We start from the raw sequence: 19,323 nt of genomic DNA on the forward strand, positions 1-19,323 counted from the left end.
GGGAAGGGAGAGATGGGGGAACCCAGGATGGTGAGAGTTAAAAGATGTGATAAGAAAATGCTAAAAAAAACCTTGCGTAAAAAAAAAAAAATAACCAGACAAATGCACGAGTTACTGCCCTATGTTGCTCCTCAATGGGGGCGCAAAGTTTTATGCTAAAATACTAGCAACCCGACTGTTAAAGATACTGCTGAATATCATACACCCAGATCAGACTGTTTCATCTCGGATACGGCCACACCTGACAACATAAGACAAGCCATCAACCTCATACATTCGGGAAGGAGAACAGGGCAAAAGAATGACAACGCTGGTGCTGGATGCCAAAGAGCGTTTGACAGCATGGACTGGGGATGTCTAACCAATACACTGGAGGCATTCGGAATGGGTTCTAACCTCAAAGATATGAGACAGTTTATTTGTCCAAATGGGAGAGGCATGGAGTGATTCGACTAGTAAGATCAATGACTTTGAAAAATATAGAAAAAAATATAGTATAGGGGAACAGAAAAGATTTACCTATGCTCACATACGGCATTGGATCATGAACAGTATAATTAAATGCACGAGAAACAGGGTTCCTACGGGGCTGATGGTATAGAACAGGGGAGGGTCTCAAAGCTCCTGGACAAAGGCATTCCGGGTGATACACTACCCTACATGAAACGATGCCAACTTTCAAATCCCCTCCACAAGACTAAATGGCAACAGTGTACTTCCGCCCCAATTGCAAAGTAGGAGAGCTACCCGACAGGGTTGTCCCTTATCCCCATTGATGTTTGTGATGTCCTTGGAAGCCCTTGCCTGCCTGATTAGAGGAGATGGAGACATATTGGGTGTAAGGAGTCTAGGATACAACATAAGATTGCTTCATACACTGATGTGTTTTTCCTGACCGATACAGTAAGAACGTTACTCCTAGCGTTGGCAACGGTGCACCAATTTGGAGCACCTTTGGGGTTTTTATTAAATTATACGAAATCTAAAAGGCTTAACATGAATGAGGATTGTGGTGGAAGAGTTGGCATGTTTGTACCCCCTACAATGGGAAAAAAGAGCGGGTATATTATCTGGGCGTTAAGCTATGCACATCCAATGAGGGCCTTTATTCTGCTAATATCTCAGATCTATGGCAATCGATAATTGAGAATCTAATGAGATAGGACCTGCAAGAATTATCCTCATTGGGGACAGTGGCTGCAGTAAAGATGACGCTGTTACCGAAAGTGCTATATGTTTTTCGCACTCTCCCAATAACAATCCCTAGTCCCAATGCTTCAGATAAGAATTTGAGGTGGGAATATTTTACTCCCTATTTATAAACCTTGAGAGTAAATGCAATTTCAAGGCAGTAAACATTTGTTTTCTTGTTCACAAGTGAGTAAAAAGTATGCGACATCCAGCCGACACATGCAAAAAGCTAACTGTATGGAAATGATTCTCATGTGTCAGCATTCCACATTGTGAAAGAAAAGCAGGTTTCTCCCAAAATTAACAGATAAAGGCAGCAAAGACTGAAGTAGCACCCTCTAACCAATGGCAGAGATGTGCACTACCACACTGAGCTTCCTTTCCATGCACAGAATCTCATGGTCAAATGTTTGCTGGACAGTTAATTTAGCCTTACATCCTTCAGAAGTCAGTAAATTATCGACTAATGCAATAATAATTTAAAGTGCTAAGAAGTTGAAGGAAGTCTGCATGAACCACTACATAAAGTTTGATACCTATCTGGATTACCTCTAGAGGGGCATGTCTTGCTTAGTTTCTATTTCAGTTCCAAATGAAACTATTTAATTTGTTTTGTATAATGTATGCACGCACTGGATAGAGTGTTGGGTTTTGTAATGTTAGAATTGTAGTCTTGAAGATGAGACGCAGTGAACCCTGTGATTGTGTAATAACAATCACTGATGTGTGAGCAAGGGCCTTGCTGCCGATTACTAATTATAGTACCATTTACCACATTGGCTCCAAGTTAGGGTTAGTGGATTTTTAAACTAGATATTCCATACTCATCCATGCCTCATATATGGTTTTGAGGTTTAAGTATTTTACACCATTTTTAGAATTAGAGTGGTATTAAATTGTATGAGAAAAAATTATTTGGCTAAACAAGAGTGTAAAATGTACGCGACAGGCACACACAACATTACTAAACTTGAAAATGAATAGAACACAATCAAAAAACAGAGTTGTGTAGCAAATATGTCTGGCTTCAAACAGTATATTACATTTGTAGAAAACCTTCTCCTACAGAATAACACACCACATATATGCATATTGATGATAAATGCACACAACGCTGGACTTCGAAAAAGACTTTTGTGTAATACAACCAAGCATTCACTTAAAACATAATTTGTTTGTCACAAAGGATATTATCCCAATAATAACTAAGTTTTCCATCTTATTAATGATAGAACCATAACATACTAGCAAATAAAATATCCATGCATAATGCTCCTCTCCATATCTCAGACACCAAACACAGCAGAAGTTAAACAAAAGAAACTTTTCATTTTGACACTGTGTGTGGTCTCTTTCTGAAAGTCGAAAAGCACCCAGATCAGAGAGCAAATGTCTCGTTTTCAGACTGCTTCTCTACGGCATGCGATTTCATCCAGGCATATAAAAATCAAGATATTGTGGTTTCTGTCAAGAGAACTGACCTTGCACGCCCTGTGCTCTTAACTAGTGCATTAATGAAATCCACAGAAAAATAAATTGGTGTTGTATTTACAAAATGTTAATGCATGAAAAGATCTGGTACGACCCTTTTCTGGACGCCTGCCTAAACCGATGATCAGTCGGTTACAAGGCCAAATATTCCTGTTTCTATGGAAGAAAAGGCACATTAGAATGCAAAAGCGATTCTGACGAGTGTCCCGCTATTAGGGGTGGGTGGATGGGCATTCCAGACATTAGGAGATACCAGATGGCCACCCAATTGGCACATATGCTTGAATGGACAGCGGCTTGGGGCATCTACAACATGTTCATTGACTTACTGGTATAGAGCTCTATGAGATCGAGGTGTACCATCAGGTATGGGACCATTCTCGACGCTTAGATATAATCCAGATTTCACACTGGGGATTCAGACAGTTTATTTGTCCAAATGGGAGAGGCATGGAGTGATTCGACTAGTAAGATCAATGACTTTGAAAAATATAGAACAAAATATAGTATAGGGGAACAGGAAAGATTTACCTATGCTCACATACGGCATTGGATCATGAACAGTATAATTAAATGCACGAGAAAGAGGGTTCCTACGGGGCTGATGGTATAGAACAGGGGAGGGTCTCAAAGCTATATAAACTCCTGGACAAAGGCATTCCGGGTGATACACTACCCTACATGAAACCATGGGCCATGGAATTGGGGAAGGATTTTAAGCCTCTTAATGTAGCACAATAAAAGAAACACAATATAAGACCTGTTTTTGATGGTACCTTACCCCGGATAGAATTGGTAAATGTGCACCCCAAGACTCCCCATTTTGTTGGCATGTATGTGGCGAAATAGGGACTTTGAGTCACATCCGGTGGTCGTGCCCGAAGTCACAAACCTTTTGGAAAAAGAGAGAAAGAGAAAATCTTTATTTCGGGCAACTAGCCCTTAAAAGAACAATAAAATCACAATACATGCAAAATGTAAACATAACATAATATGTTGAACTACAAATAAATTAATACTAAAAAATCACTTCAAAATGATTTATACTACAATAGACAAGTTCTGAGTTCCAAAGCACGCTAAAAGAAAATATACATTTTTGATACACAATTTATACTTGATAGAACCATATTAAAAGCTACACATGAACTTCTTATCCCTAAACGTTTAAAACAAGGGGCAAAGATATTTGCGCCTTAACTCCGCATTTATAGGGCATAATGATAATAAAAAATGCAGCAGATCATCCACATCGTGCCATTTGCAAAAACAGCTGTTCACACCTATCATATCTTTATCCAAGGGGGTACCTTTCGTAAAAAGTAAGGTGTAGAGAAGCAGATGTACATGTCACTCAGGGAGCCCACACCTGCGTCATATTGAGAGAGCAGTAAGAAAGCACTCTGCGCAACACCTGGTATCATCCTAATACCGCATCGAAGATAGGCAAGACGTTATGCGCTCAGACAACCGTACCGAATGTACCCTCAAACTGATGTGGTAGAAGGAAGTCTGCAGACACCACTGGACATATAAGTAAAGTCTGACAGGTGTAAAGTGACCGCATGAAGAAAAGAGACCAGGACGCACTGAAATGATAGAAGACTACTCGAAGAATGAAGATGTGACGAATTAGCAAAGTAAACTAACATGTGGATACGAAGAAATCATATATACTGAGAAGATAAGTAAGAAGAGATGCACTAGATGAATATACGCAGAAATGCAAGGTAGATGAGAAAAATAAAAGCTTGCTACAGTATAAAATATAACACGAGTAAAGCAGCCATGTTGAAAAGATGTACAAATATATGCAGAAATGCAAGGTAGATGAGAAATATAGAAGCTTGCTACAGTAGAAAATATAAAGTGAGTAAAGCAGCCATGTTGAAAAGATGGCCGCCAGTTTTCGTATAATAAGATACACACCCAAAGGATAGAGACCAAGGCTGTAGAGCTGACAGGCACAGGAATACAGATTCATGTAAGAACAAAGAATATTTGTTTGGCCAAAGATGAAGGATGCCGCAGCAACAAGCAATTGCAAAGTACAAAAGGGGTCGAAGAGGATAAGGCATGTAGGCAATACATATTTCTCTTAGATTAGGCAAAGGAGTAAACATTTGCGAGTGCCAAGTATTGTATAATTAAAGATGCAGAAAGCATATGCAAGACGGAGCTAATGCCTAAATAACCTATAGGTATATGTGTTTCATTGACCTATCCCTCCGCCTAATAGGTTTGTACTATTTGCCACATAGGATGGCATCATAGCTGATGTATATTGAGGTATAAAACCTTTGTGTAACTGAAATGTATTCGAAAGTGTGCGAGCTACGACTGGTTATGCTTGCTTGATTTCCCTACTTTATTGAATTGATAATAAAGTAGTACTTTGCCATATTCTTTGAGTCTGTCCGGTTATTTGGGCCTGCAATTAGTTATTGTGGTAATGCCATCTAGCACTAGATACGCTCCAGGTGCTTCTGCACATTAGTTAGACCTCAAGCGCAAAAAAAAACAAAAACAAAAACTGCCCTCTATAATCCAACGAATTTAACTTGGCGGGTCCAGCACCCGTTTCCTGCTAAGGTAGCCCTGAATGCTCTTTTTGTGGCATTCAAGGGCCTCGCTTTTGGATTTCTTAAAGTTAAAAAAAGCCTTAGTTACAATCGCTATTTCTTCTTTCCCCCACCTGATTTAAGATAAAAATATTCCACAAGGCCGAGCTGATCAAGCGTAGTACATATATATTTTAACCACTTCGACCTGTGGTGTACATCTCAACCCAATATGTCACTAACAGGGTGAAAGCTGGCTTACCCCATAGACGCAGCCAGTATAACAGTGTGGACTTGGATAAGGTCTGAGACAAACATCAAGCTACATTCCTGATGAATTAATTAGCCTGGCAAACCCTTATTCACCCAATGATTCCTCTAAGGAGGCAATTCTCTTTCCTTTGGATATAATCTGACGCTTGATGCCCCCAGACTACTGCACCATATATGGCCACTGGTACAGACTTTGCTTTATAAAGTTGTAAATCGTGATCCACTGGAAGCTCACCCAAACTACACCCATAACACAATACAAAGCCAATTATTTGAACACATTTGCCCGCCTGTGGTCAATGTGTGGGTGCCACCTTACCCCGTTTGACACCCAGATAGGAAAATTAGTTAACCCATTGCAAACTAGATCTTTCAGCCACTATGGTTCCAGTTACCCTTTTTGTGATACCAATACACATTCATTTCGATTTCACCACATTATTTTTCAAATCCCTTGTGGACATATATTTGCAAAAAGTACAGCGCCAACTGCTGAAGGTCCCTTGTTGTTTTTGCGCAAAGACGGCATCCATCAAAATGGGATGCGCCTTCCGGCTAACTTGGGCACATCCGTTGATGAATCACAAAGGGTGGTAGATAATGAGTTGATCTATAAATTAAAGAGTAACAGAGCCAATATGCCCTTGAGCAATAACTCCTAATCTGTAAGATTTTTGGGCATAGCTACCAAGTGATCCAACATCGAGGATGGCATGCCGAGGGTATGAGATAGGACCATAATTTCACATGGTTCACACAGTCAAATTATGTGCTTAAGTTCATAAAGGCTACATAAATTGGAACCCCATAGCCATGGACACTTTTTTCCAGGATAAGAGTCACATCACATTTTCAATTTGATCCACTGTCCCCTAGACCTTTACAAAAACATATTGGATATTCGAGAGGATAGCATTGCCCTCTACCCAATCTATGCTTTTCCCCAAAGAGTGCCCTACCAAACAATTTAGCCGTTGTATCAATTAAGGAAATGGAGGTATAGCAAGATGGATCTGTCACATTACCATTCTTGAAAATAGATAATATAGTAGCCTGGTTCCACCTGCACGGAAAAGCCTACATAGGAGAATATTACATACCTTGTAAATAATGGCAACCAAATCATGCGCTCATGCATGAAAAATTCGATCGGAACCAGCGGCTTTCCCATTAGACGAGGTTTTTAGCGCAATGTCAAGATGTTTTATATAAAAGTTAAGGCAGTCACCTTGGCCCGAGCTCTATGTTTCCCCAGTGCGCACAATGGGCGCCGACCACGTTTCCATAATGGCAGAATGGCCTGTGAGATTATACAATCTCAAATAATGTTCGAACCAATTGGCTGCAGGCATCTCCATAGTTTTCACAATACCGCTGTGGGGCTATCAATTAAAACAGCAGCAATCGTTCTTCAATAAAGTCTCGAATTGCCACAGGCAGCAGCCTTTTCCAGGTGGCTCTTCTCAGCCCAACATGCTTTCCCCTTGGTGATTGTGTTTTTATATGCTGATCTAGCAGCTATGATTTCCTTGCTACACCTAATTGTGCGTTTTAAAGCTGTAAGAAGTGCTCAACAGTTGTGATGAATCCTACAGAGTCCTCTCAAAAACCCTGACTAAAGTATCTTCCCAGGTGGCCAGAGAAAAGCAGGCGCTTCCTGATCCGGACCCTGGGGGTGGTATTAGCCGGGAGGATCACCTGGGAGGAAAAGGGCCCCAGGGGAACAGGAGGACTCTTATGGATGAGACGCAGTATTTGTCTTCCTCAAGTAAGGAAGCCTTATTGGTAGTAGAATATGTAATGGCTTGCTGCCAGAGAGAACTTTTATTTTCCAAAGCTAATTATCAGAATGTGGGTGAAAGCAATCATGACCTCTTACGTACTGGGAGTAAGAAAACCCCCTTGAGGCCACTGACATTAATAAAGATGAAGGCTCCTATGACTATCCGCTGAAGAATAAAAATGTGTCTTTAAATGATACCAAGTTAGATCCTGAAGACATTCACTCCTCGGCAAAGCCAAGTCCTTCTTGGAATTCTTATAATATTCCTTTGGGAAATATAAATAAGGATAGAAAGAAACGTGGTGTTGATATTTCCATTAGAAAAGCTAATTTTCACATTGTGGACTCCAGTCCCATAATTCCCTAAATACTGGGACAAAGAAGAGGACCAGAGAGTCACTAGACTTCAAGTTGCAGCCTATTAGTGGTAATGGCCCACACCTGAGGAAGACTGGGAGACATAAAATGCCCCCTCAGGTGCAGACCATAGAGAAGAGTAGCAGTGGAAGGTGGTGTGAATGCAGGAACTCCACATTTCAGGGATTATACCTGAAGGAAAGAAGAGATGCCAGAACTGCCATGGTTTGGAGTACGGATGCCAGTTTTGAGACAGTCTTTTCCTTCAGAGACCCGAGGTGCAGAGATTGTGCAGTGGGAAGCATACCGAGTACAAGATTTCCCCCTGAAAATCATTATTGGAGAGGTTGCGTAGTGGGAGGCATTGTTTTTACAGACCTCCCCCCCCCACCCACGAAAATCGAAGTTGTAGAGGCAGTACAGCGGAATGTGTGAAGCCAAGAACGGGACGCTCCTACTTTGCTCAACGCAGGCTTCGGCAAACCAAGCAATTAAGTTTTCCCTGGCGCAGAAGATGCCAGAAACACGAGAGCAATGAGATGAGCAGATGCGCACAACAAATATGGTGAGTGCACTTCCGTGTTGTGACCCCAGAGCGCTACATAACCGTGCGCTGGCTCAAAGTGGGGTTTTTGAATACCAAACTAATATAAAAGAAGTAAAGTGGCAGAAATCTCACTATGAAGCGCATTGAACTGGTGTAAAACAAATATGATTCTTTTGAATACCTAGAGAATGTAATGTGGCCAAAGTGACAGAATAATAGACTGACTAACAGGCCAGAAAACTACTATTGCGAATATAAAGGTCAGAACGGCTACCAACACCACAAGGGGATAATCTTGCTGGAAACAGACGTAAACCACCATTGTCAAATCCAAGAGGGAACAGCTAAAATACCACTTGGTAATGACCACTATTGTCAGAGGAAGAGAGAGGCATTAATGGGGACTGACCTAAATAAGTATTGTTTCAGCCAACAAAGAGCGGAAGTGAAAAGAAGGCATTATAAGAATGTGTCTAATTGAAAAAGGTAAAACGAGAGCGGCAGGAATGCTGCCCTTATAACCAGATGTGTACATAAAGAGAGAATAAACCGGCACTGCATGTGGCAAACAAATGTATGAAGCAGACAGCACTAATGTGTTTTCTGTTTTCCCCAACAAAGTAGTTTAAATAGTTGTTGATCAAATTATAAAACCCTTCTGAGCTGTATGAAGATACACACTACCACAAGAGTACTTGAGGAAGTAGTAGTAGTTTTTCTAGTCCTTGTAGGGGAGTACACCAGGACAAGAGAACCTGTGGTAGAGGACTGGCAGGTGAGTGAACCAGGTGGAAATTGTTGAAGTACTGTGATGTTTTTTTAACAGTCTTGAAGCAGAAGGGGCAGAACTAGTAAAATATTTAGTTGAACTGTTACATAAGCATCTAAGGAACTATGGAAGTAGTCTCAGTTTATGTGAAGAAGTTATTTTGAGCTCTTTTTCACAAGTGGAAAGAAGAAAGCCTTTGTGGATAAATTTGAACTGTTGGTTGAATTCAAATTGGAACTTTTGCGGTCAAGTTGGAACCAAAAGAACTGGAGTTTAACTGTGTGACAAGACCGGATTTCTGTATCTTTTTGGAACTGCTAAACAGAATACTGGTTAAATCTGGGGAAGAGGATTTCACTCCGATTATGAGGCGAGACATGTACCCAATTGTGAACATAATTGTTATATTTGATTTATTTGAATTGCCTTACATTACCTTGATGATTTGTTGTATGTACAAGTCTGAGGAACAGAAATCTTTCATTAGGTGGTTTCCTTTAGTTTATTTTAGGCAGGGAAACCCTCTGCAGGATAGGGATAGTGAGGTGTTTATCCAAACATTTAAGTTAATAAAATGGCATCTTTTGGAAAATCTTCACAAAGTTGTCCGCCTCACATTTCTGACACCTCACAGTGTCAAACCAGCCTGACTGCTATAATTTCCAAGTTTTCTTTTAGGTCGCACAAAGGTCTCACCTACAGTCCTCATTATGTGCCCCCATTCCTCCAACACCCTATTCAGGTCATTAAGGGGATTCAAACGTAGCTCTAGACTGGGGAGGGCATCACAAACAAAATTCAACATTATGTTTTCCTGATCGCATTGAGACCACGATAACGGTTTGTGAATATTACTGCCAACAACTTCTGCCTCCTCTTGAAAGAATTGCCTACTTTTCGAAAAGGGCTAGAAGTCAATAGTTAAAATCAGTGGGTCATGATCACTTCTAAGCAGGAAAACACTTCAAAATCATGTATCATAATTAGCAGGGATATCAGACCAGCATCTGCCATTCACAGGGTGCAGGCCAATCTCATAAAGGCTTAACAAAAAATGTCCTGCCTCTAGCATCTATGGTGGGATCAATTAGGACCGGGATGGGCATATAAAGAGCCATATCCTCTTCCGTTTCCTCTTCCGTTTTGTAGGGCCACCTCTCTCAATGCATTACCCATCTTTAAATTAAAATCCCTGTCTATGCAATAAAGAGGCTTGCTTTGGGAATTAACTGAAGTAAGCATCTCTCTCAATTCACACAGTAATTCACCAAGCGGATCCTTTATATATATTCTTCCTCTTGCATTGTAAAAATTATACACGTATTTTCCCACCAGGGGGCCATATGATGTCTAATATCAAAAGAGTATTAGATGTAAAATTCTTAAAAATACTAACATGATCCAAGTGCTTTGAAATATAAGTGACCAACCCCCCACACTTTCTACCTCGTCTACTAGGGGTAGCAGTAACATAAAAAGAAAAATAATGAATGAGCTCAGGCGGGACAGTAGACCAAGTTTCTTGCAGCATGACTGGCGTCAAATTGGTACAAATAGTCAACCAGTTCTTGTTCTCGAAGTCTACTCTCAGTACCTGCAATATTCCAAGACATCATTTTTTAAAAGAGATGGTCTTTTATAGGCACTCGGAAGAATGAGACTGTGTGAGCTTTACACAACCAAACATGGTCTCCCTTTCTCTAGATGAAACTGCAAATGAAGTGGGTACTTTTCCCCTGGGATCCGGTGGTAGTACTGGTGGGTGACACAGGAGACTGGGTGTTTCCGCTGACAGGCCCTATGGCCAAACTAATCACACACATCCCCGCAGCAGTAAAGATTACCATAGCGCTCCTCTGGAAGAACCCAGAGGGCCCCGAAGAAATCACAGCAATGCGTCTCGGGAGACGGGGAAAGTTCCACAGCATTTGGTCCCCCTTTTTCGAGTATGCAGAACAATTCCCTGGGATGGTGTGCACGCCACTGACTCTCAGGTGGTGCACAAAGTACTACATTCTAAGGGGTGGGGAGTACGACCCACGATGCTGGCGACTCCAGTTATGGCAGAATAGACACTGTCTAAGATTACTTACTATGTCAGTCGCTGCATGGTAATACGCGTATAATAAAAGGTTATCTAATGCACTTGGTTGGCAATGTGGTTGTTCCTTATGCTATTTGCTGACTCCCCTATGTCTGTTTCTTTCTCGTTGTTCCTTAACCCTTCGACAATAAAAAGAACACACTGCAAAAGCTACTTTACACAATAAGGTTACATCCTGCTTTAGTGTGCCTACATTTGTTAGCCGTCTACAAGGGGATTCCAGTTCAGCGTAACCATTTCAGTCTGGCAAATGCACACTCCTTGGTGCTTTCTGATAGCTCAGTAAAACTGCAGAGCTAGGGGATGGTTGATTTCTTCCCAAAAATATAACCGTTAGTTAGCCATCTTGAAGACGATCAGGAACATTCTCCATTTAATAGATTCCTTTGATTCCTGTGTAGTCAGGAAGCATGGCACCGTATTGAGTAGGACTTGATAGCATCTTGGACATTCCGAAATGGTTGTGTCCACGAGTTGTTGGGGGCCATCTCCATTATCTGCCCAGGTGCTAGAATTCTAAGCTGCTACCATGAGGTGCAGGGGGCGGGGGGGTGTGCGTTCAGGGAGATGGGTGTAACTAGATTGGCCAGTTCCTAAATCCACCTCTTACTAATCTGACATGCATGTGATAGCAGAAAATAATACGGATAGGATGAAGTGAAGCTTAAGGAGAGTGGAGTCCTACGGATTTGGCAAAGTGTGAGGACGTTTGGACATTGGGAATTCATGTGAAAACCATTAACTCTTCCTCTTTGCATTAGATGAATGGCCATTTCACATGCATAATAACAAAGTCTTCGGTGGGGACATTGGTAGGGTACACTGGATAGTCGGGTCACTGAATCAGGTTTCTGTGATTGTGAGCATTTCTGCATTGAGATCATGGGGACAGGGTTATAGTGTGCTGGTCAGACCAGGCAGTTGCAGGTCTTTATGAGATGAGTTCACCAGTCACCAAGTGGGCAGAGGAATTATCGGCTTTAACAATCTGAATGTCAAAGCATCTGTGCTTAGCTTGGTGCATTCAAGGGTGGGAGATGCCAATGATTGTTTTATTACAAAAGGAAGGGTGAACTACAGTACATTCATACTTCTTTTAACATGCACATGGTCTGGTAAAATGACATTTTTATGGACATTGAATTATAAAGCCAATCTTTTTTAATCTTGCTCGTTATTTGTGCCTCTGTTTTTTTCACCAGTCAAGATGCCGATTTTGGAATGCATTAAATTACCCCCTACTGAAATGTAAAATAAAATGATTCAAATAGAACAGGCTAGTGTCACGTGAACAATTTCACATTACATTTTCATTGTACATATAAATATATGGGGTCAAATTAATACATCTCTTTTGAGCCGTTTTACAACCAGGTAAAATAGGTTGAACACTGGAATCTTGGGAAATTCATTTTTCAATTATTCAAAAGAAACTTGGATTTATTAAAAGGAAAACCAGTCAAGAGCACAGAAAATATTTCCTCAATGCCAGCCCTCCTACAAGGGGCAAAAAATGCACGCTAGGTTGACACACATCCAGACAAAAAGAGACGATCTCTGTTAATCGGGTTTCTACTATTTGGAAACGCATGATGAAGCTGGAGTAAGGAGATCCGTGGGGAACATGTTATCCCCCAGGTGATGTGAGCCCGGGTTGTGGCACTATACAAGATCGCCTTTTCCACGAGAACAGCACGGATTCAGCTGAAAGGTAAACCTACACCCGCTTGGAAATAATTTGATCCTTTGTTTTCCTCCTCCTCCTGGATGTGTTTCAACGTGACTGAACTAAGAGCTTCTCAAAAACATGCCCTTGATTAATATTTAATTAGCCGGCTTACAACAGCATGCCCAGCCATCTAGGCTATTAATAAATATCAGATGAAAAACGATTAGCTCAAGGTCATGCCAACACATCTCTGGGAAATCACCAGCTGACCCCTTGGCATGGAGAAGCGTCCCCCATCATGATAGCAAGGATATAAGTAAACTGATGAGACAACTACCAAAGGAGAGGTAGGACAACACTCCACTACTCGGTTTCGATTTGCTTGTAAAACACAGAAATATTGCTCCGATCACAAATCAAAACACAGGGATAGGAGACACAGACCACAAAGAGACTTGACTGCTGCTTGTAACTAAGAGTAGTAGCCTAGTAACCATAACATAAACTACTACTGGGAACTACTTTTGATTCCAAGACAACTGGTATCATACAAATATACGTATGTGACATTGCACCTGTGTAAGCCACTTTGGATCTCCAGAAATATACATCCTAATAATATTTACAATTGAGATTTATTGACACCATTCAAAATATCAATATGGTTAACTAGATGCCGGGTGCACTTTGATAAGGGTATGGTGGCAGTCAAAGACATTTCTGTGGAGGAACCAGTATGTGGAAGATAGAGCCAAATAATACCAGGAGTATCGCATGGCTCACCCAAAGAACTCATTGAATTTCCTTGATTTTGCCAGATTGATGGTGAGGGGAAGTGGAAAATGGAATCAAGAACTAGGGGAAGAGCTTACGTAACATGCGAGACAGGTATCCAAGAACGCATGATTCCATTGGATACAATATAAATACTTGAGGTGGGTGCAAATCACGCCCTTGGTGGTGGCAAAAATGGCACAGGATAAGAACCCCACCTGCTGGGGACGCAGGAGAGAGTTAGGGACTTACATGGATATGTAGTGGGACTGTGCCATGGCGAGTCCCTTCTGGGAAGGAGTGCTCAAGAAATTATTTGAGCTGACGGGGGTATGGATGCAAGCTATGGTGAAGCAATGTGCAATAGGCATTTTGCCACATAAGAAAGGGAGACGACACAGGATGATAACCAAAGTATTGTCATTAGGGCTACTATTAATGAAACATGCTATAGCAATGTCATGGAAGGCGCCCGAAGAACCCCAATATGTGAGATGGTTGAATGATCTTAAGAAATGGGCGTCAACAGAAGTGGATCTGAGAGAGTATGGGGGAGATCAGGGGAGGGAAAGGGGTCAACACAGCGTGTGCCACAAGATGTGGGCTATACTTCAAACGCCATTGGATGTCCAACCTCCATGAACAGGGGGAATGATAGACAGGGGGAGGGCGGATTCTGATACTTGAAGTTGCAGGATGGTACACTGTGCACAACGTAATTATTCGGTAAAGTTTATCCTGATGGAGATATTCATATGTGGAAACTATCCGTCAATATACTTAGATGGTCTTCAGGTGTGGAGGAGAAACAATCAACCCAGACACATGGATTGAATAACCAGAATAGGAACAAGAAGAGTACCCAAGTGGGTACTCTTCTTGTTCCTATTGGGATTCTGATACTTGCCAGTGGGAGAAGGGACAGAAACGTGGTGCATCATGGACCTATTAGGGGCAGCATGGGGGTCTAGGGTCTTACAGTATGAGGAACCCTGACCCCTGCAGGGGAACAGGACAAGGCTGGGGGTTAAGATGTGAGAGATTTTGATTATGCTTATACCTGCTATGTATTGGTACTTGATACGTTGACGACATGTAAGTGCAACGTTTTGATAACTCTTTAATGAAAGGAATAATGTTATTTTTAAAACAACAAAAAAACGAGATGCTTGGTGTGTTTTTAGGAAGTTAAGTCTGGTGTTGAGGAGGCAGCCATTATTTAACTTTGTTTCTACACTGTGTTATCTTAAGGACTGGATGAGAAAGGGTCATGTTCATGTTTCCATTAGTAAATTAAGAGTCATCTAGAAAATATGCAAACATCAACGTGGCAATACCTAAGTTAGATTATATTTGCTGAATGTGGGTAAACATTTTAAGTTTCAAGCTACTAGCCAAGCTTAAAACGTAATTTACCCCTTCAGTTCTCCCCATGCATGCAGCAGATCATGTATCTTTACTCGCCAAGTCATTTGTCGCTCTCCCATTGCTAGTGCAAATGTTGAGGTATATTATATGTATATGTTAAACACATAAACTACACACTATTATATAGTATTTATTTGAAGAACAGGGATGTCAATGTCAATCAGAAATGACTTACAATGACATATTTAGTGATGCAGAGGCATTCACGTGAAGGGTGCCTGCACAATAGCACACATAGGAGAGCCATTTTGAAAGTTTACGAGGGTGTAAAAAAGTGGGACATATACCAGGGACAAAACAAACAAATATATATAAGAAAACAGGTGACTTACAGAGGTAATATTAACCCAAGAGGGCACATGCTTTAAACTAAAGAGGGGTACTATTTGAACATACACAATTACATTATTAAGTATCTCTAGAGGCAGAAATGGGGTCAGACAGGGAGGATGATAGAAGAGTGCTGGGATAGCTCCCTCTTTAGCAAATAAGTGAAGTTTAAGCGGAGCTTTGAAGAGATCGACGTTAGGTTGGCTTTCATTGTTATGGGCAGTGGGTTTCAGTGGAGTGGGCGGGGAGGGAGAAAAAGCAGAAGCAAGGGGGCACAAGGAGGGTATGGGACAGCGAGGTGGAGTGCAGATGAGGATCGGAGGGAACGAGATGGTGTGTCAACTGAGATCAAATAAGGCAAATACTGAGGTACAATACCATTGGCACATTTGAAGACTTGTTGAAGGAAGTTGAGAAGAGAGTGGTTGTACATGGAGGGCCAACCAGCTTGTTGTTGGTCAGTAGATGCACAGGAGCATCTATGCAGTTTATAGAGCGTGTGGGTAGCAAAGTTGAGGACTTTGTCTAGTTGGAGGAAGGAGTACAGAGGGAAGCCAAGGAGTGGGCTTGAGAAGAAGTCCAGTTTGCTGAGCACAAAAGTGGAGATTAGAGTTATTAGAGTAGTTAGTAAGAAAAGGACGAATTTTCAGAATGTTGAGGAGGATAATACGAGCAGCAGCGGCAGTGACACATTTTTGCAGTTGCTGATTGCTATCAAAGAGGACCCCAAGATTGCGAGTCATGGGAGCAAGAAGGTCAAGCAGGAAGGAGATCGGATGGGGGAGTGTGGGGGGTGGCATTGTAAGCAGGGAGATAGATGACTTCCATTTTTGAAGAGTCCAGCATGAGGCAACAGACAGCAATTCAGTGAAGAATTGCAGTGAGATAGTTCGTAATCCATTCCGAGATGGCTGGGATGAAGGAGGGAAAGGACACAAATATTTGAGTGTGCTCAGCAAAAAGGTGATGGTGAAAGCCAAAGGATGAGATAAGTCTTCCTAACAGAAAGGTATGGAGTGTGAAGAGCAGAGGTCCAAGGATTGATCCTTGAGTGACACTGACAGGGAGAGTGGTTGTGTCCAAGCTTTGTGAGCTCCAAGAGATTTTAAAAGGGTCGACCTTCCTGGAAGGAGGCAATTCAGGCAACAGCAGATTTACAAAACCTAAGGACCTGGAGAGTGAGGAGGAGACAGGAGTGGTTGACAATGTCAAAAGCGGTAGAAAGGTCCAACGTGATGAGTATAGAAGAGAGTTTGAAGTGGTAAGCATTAGAGGGAAGGTTGACGGCATGTGTGAGTGCAATTTCGGTGGAGTGTTTACTACAGAAGCCATTATCCACAAGGTACTTAGTGATCCGATGTAGACCACCTACTCAAGGACTTTTGAATAAGGGGAAGGAGAGAAACTGGGAGCTAGTTTGCTTGGACATTTGAGTTTGCTTAAGATGTCTTCAATAGGGGTAAGGCAGTTACAGATTTGAAGGAGGCAGGGAAGAGTCCAGAAGAGAGGGAGATTAAAGACCTCGGAGAAATAAAGACAAGTGAGTGAGATTAAGTCTTTGGCCATTTGGGAATCAAAAGGGTCGACATGAGTGCAAAATAGGTTGACACTCGAAAGGATGGGTGTTAATTCAATAGGGGAGAAATGGTTGAGAGTAGAAGAGTTAGGGGGAGAGGTGATAGACAGAACGAGGGTGGGGGTCAAGAGAGGGTGGGAGGAGGAGGAGAGAGAGAGAGAGAGAGAGAGAGAGAAAGAGAGAGAGAGAGAGAGAGAGAGAGAGAGAGAGAGAGAGAGAGAGAGCAAAGTCATTAGCAGAAAGGGAAGAGGTGATGGATATTGGTTTGGGAAGTGTGAGCAAAGATTGGAGGTAAATAAAGGTTTGTCGGGGTGACTGCAAAGGAAGATTAGGCTTGTGAAGTAGTGGGATTTGGCACTTCTCTTCAAGCCTGGTGCATGGTGCGAAGATGTCTGGGAATGCTTCATAAAATGCAATGTGTCCCTCGTAAAACTCAGAAGTATTATGATGAAATGTTTGATCTGGAGATGCTACCCCATTCGCTAATGCTCGACTATAAAAGAGTACTGCTAAAGAAGCCTAAAACCCCCACAGAATTACATTACTTGCACAGACCATTCTCAATATTAAACATAGAATACAAATTATTAGGTGAAGCCATTGACAATCGCATTTAAATGGAAACTGGTACATGCAGAGCAGTCCAGCTTCATATCCAAGCAGTCTACATATTTGAAGTGTTTTACTATGTTGGGACACTACAACATAGTCTTTTCAGTCTCTACTGTTGAGGAGGACCACCCTGAAGTGCACCTTGTGTTCATAAACCCGCTCGCCAGCGAAGTGCAGCGGAGAGCGGCGTGAGGGTTTTACTGTGTTGGGACACTACAACATAGTCTTTTCGCAGTCTCTACTGTGGAGGCGGACCCTGTGTTCATAAACTCACTCACCAGCGAGTGCTGTCTGAGTGTTTTACTGTGTTTACTGCTGTTTCCTGCTTTTGCTGCTATGTACTTTGGAGAGGCAGGAGAGCACGACACCCCACTGGCCTGAGTTTTGGGTCACAAATTGTCAAAGAACATTCTACAAACATCCAGCACGGGGTGAGTCAAATGTACACATATGTTTGACAGAGGGAGATAACTTGTTCTAAAGTCACTCCTCTTTCTAGACACTCCTCTTTCTAGATAATGCATGTTTATATTTGTGTGCAGTTTGCTGGGGCTGGGGCCGGGGCGTGCCCTAGTGTTGCTGCCATATGTAACGGCAGGGAAAGCTTTCTGGTTTATCTTTATAGCAAACAAGGTCGCTGTGGCGGAGTGTGCAGCAAGTGAACCGGAAAACAAGGAAGGACAATCTGCGTGAGTCACATGTACTACCACAGAAGAGTCTGAACAAAACAGCTACTATATAAAGTCAAAGAATGTCAAAAACCTATTTCTTACGAAGTGGAGCGCTAATGGATGACTTAAGAGCTCCAGAGCTGGAAAGTTTCTTTGCCTGCGAAGGAGAAATCTCCAGTCATTTAGGAAAGCAGTCAAGACTACAAGAAAAGGAAACAATGAATCACTTAAGCAACGTTAGTCTATCCAATCCCTGCCACAAACCCCTATCAAATCATCTGGAGAACTAAAAAAAGCAATGCTTGGTGGGCTGGAGTACACACTTACCATTACAAATATACAGAAAAAAAAATCAATGACTGTGGAATGCTGGAGTACGAGTCATGGAGACCGTTTTGAACCGGCAAGTCAATTCCAGCCTCTTGACACAAGGTGAGGTGACGGCAGAAAAAGGAGTACTATGATTAGACGATTCAATTCAGGGATCTCATTCGGAATTTCAAATGACTCCCAGGCAACATCTCAAAACTCTGCCCAATAAGCTCACCTTTTCTGATATTATGTGGCCACAAGCTAAAATTTCTGCTGGAAAATTATGTTCTCAGAATGCTCTCGGTATCAGCTTTAAATCTGAAATGGGATTCACGGTACCAGCATTGATTTTTGTGCTCACGTAGTCATTGAATGTTTTTAAAATGCTGAAAAATGATGTTTAGACCCACTGAGGTATCCTCTTGGATCTATCTAAGCATGTGCCTAATATCCGATGCAACGTTGGTTGGTTTGAAAACAGCGATAAACAAAACCCTGTTAGATGTACTAAAGGAGTTACGGGTTGACGATGCATGCCAAGAGCTAAACATTTGTGAACTAAGAAAAGAGAATGGTAAAGGAAGAACGATTATAGAGGACTCCTTTAAGAAAAATTAACAAACGTCAAAGGTCACTGGACTTGCACAGCAAAGTCAGGTTTGTGCCATAATGCAGGTCGACGAGGACGACTATGCTTCAAGAATCGCATGGTACATGGATGACACTCCTCTTTCTGAATCTGTCTTGGAAGAGTTTATGAGATTGGCCCAGACTGTGAATGATGTCATAATATATGAGGTATCTACTTTGGTAGAGCCTGAAACAAACACAAGGGACTATACTGAGATAAGTGCTTCGCCTACCAACGATCAGAG

The 19,323-nt window shown here is 41.8% G+C and overlaps 1 protein-coding gene across 4 annotated transcripts in view; it reads right to left on the reverse strand.

The window, feature by feature from the left end:
- Positions 1–19,323, reverse strand: part of ZDHHC16 (zinc finger DHHC-type palmitoyltransferase 16) — a 434,178-nt gene that overhangs the window by 353,594 nt on the left and 61,261 nt on the right. For 3 of the 4 annotated variants that reach the window (XM_069611578.1, XM_069611575.1, XM_069611576.1), the window contains one exon: positions 3,464–3,574. The exons of the other annotated variant lie outside the window; for it this stretch is intronic. The gene's annotated coding sequence lies outside the window, so the exon portion shown is untranslated. The remainder of the gene's footprint in view (positions 1–3,463; positions 3,575–19,323) is intronic. 4 annotated transcript variants of the gene reach the window in all.

Source organism: Ambystoma mexicanum, chromosome 8, assembly GCF_040938575.1.
Source record: "Ambystoma mexicanum isolate Mex_15411 chromosome 8, UKY_AmexF1_1, whole genome shotgun sequence".
Classification (NCBI taxonomy): Eukaryota; Metazoa; Chordata; class Amphibia; order Caudata; family Ambystomatidae; genus Ambystoma; species Ambystoma mexicanum.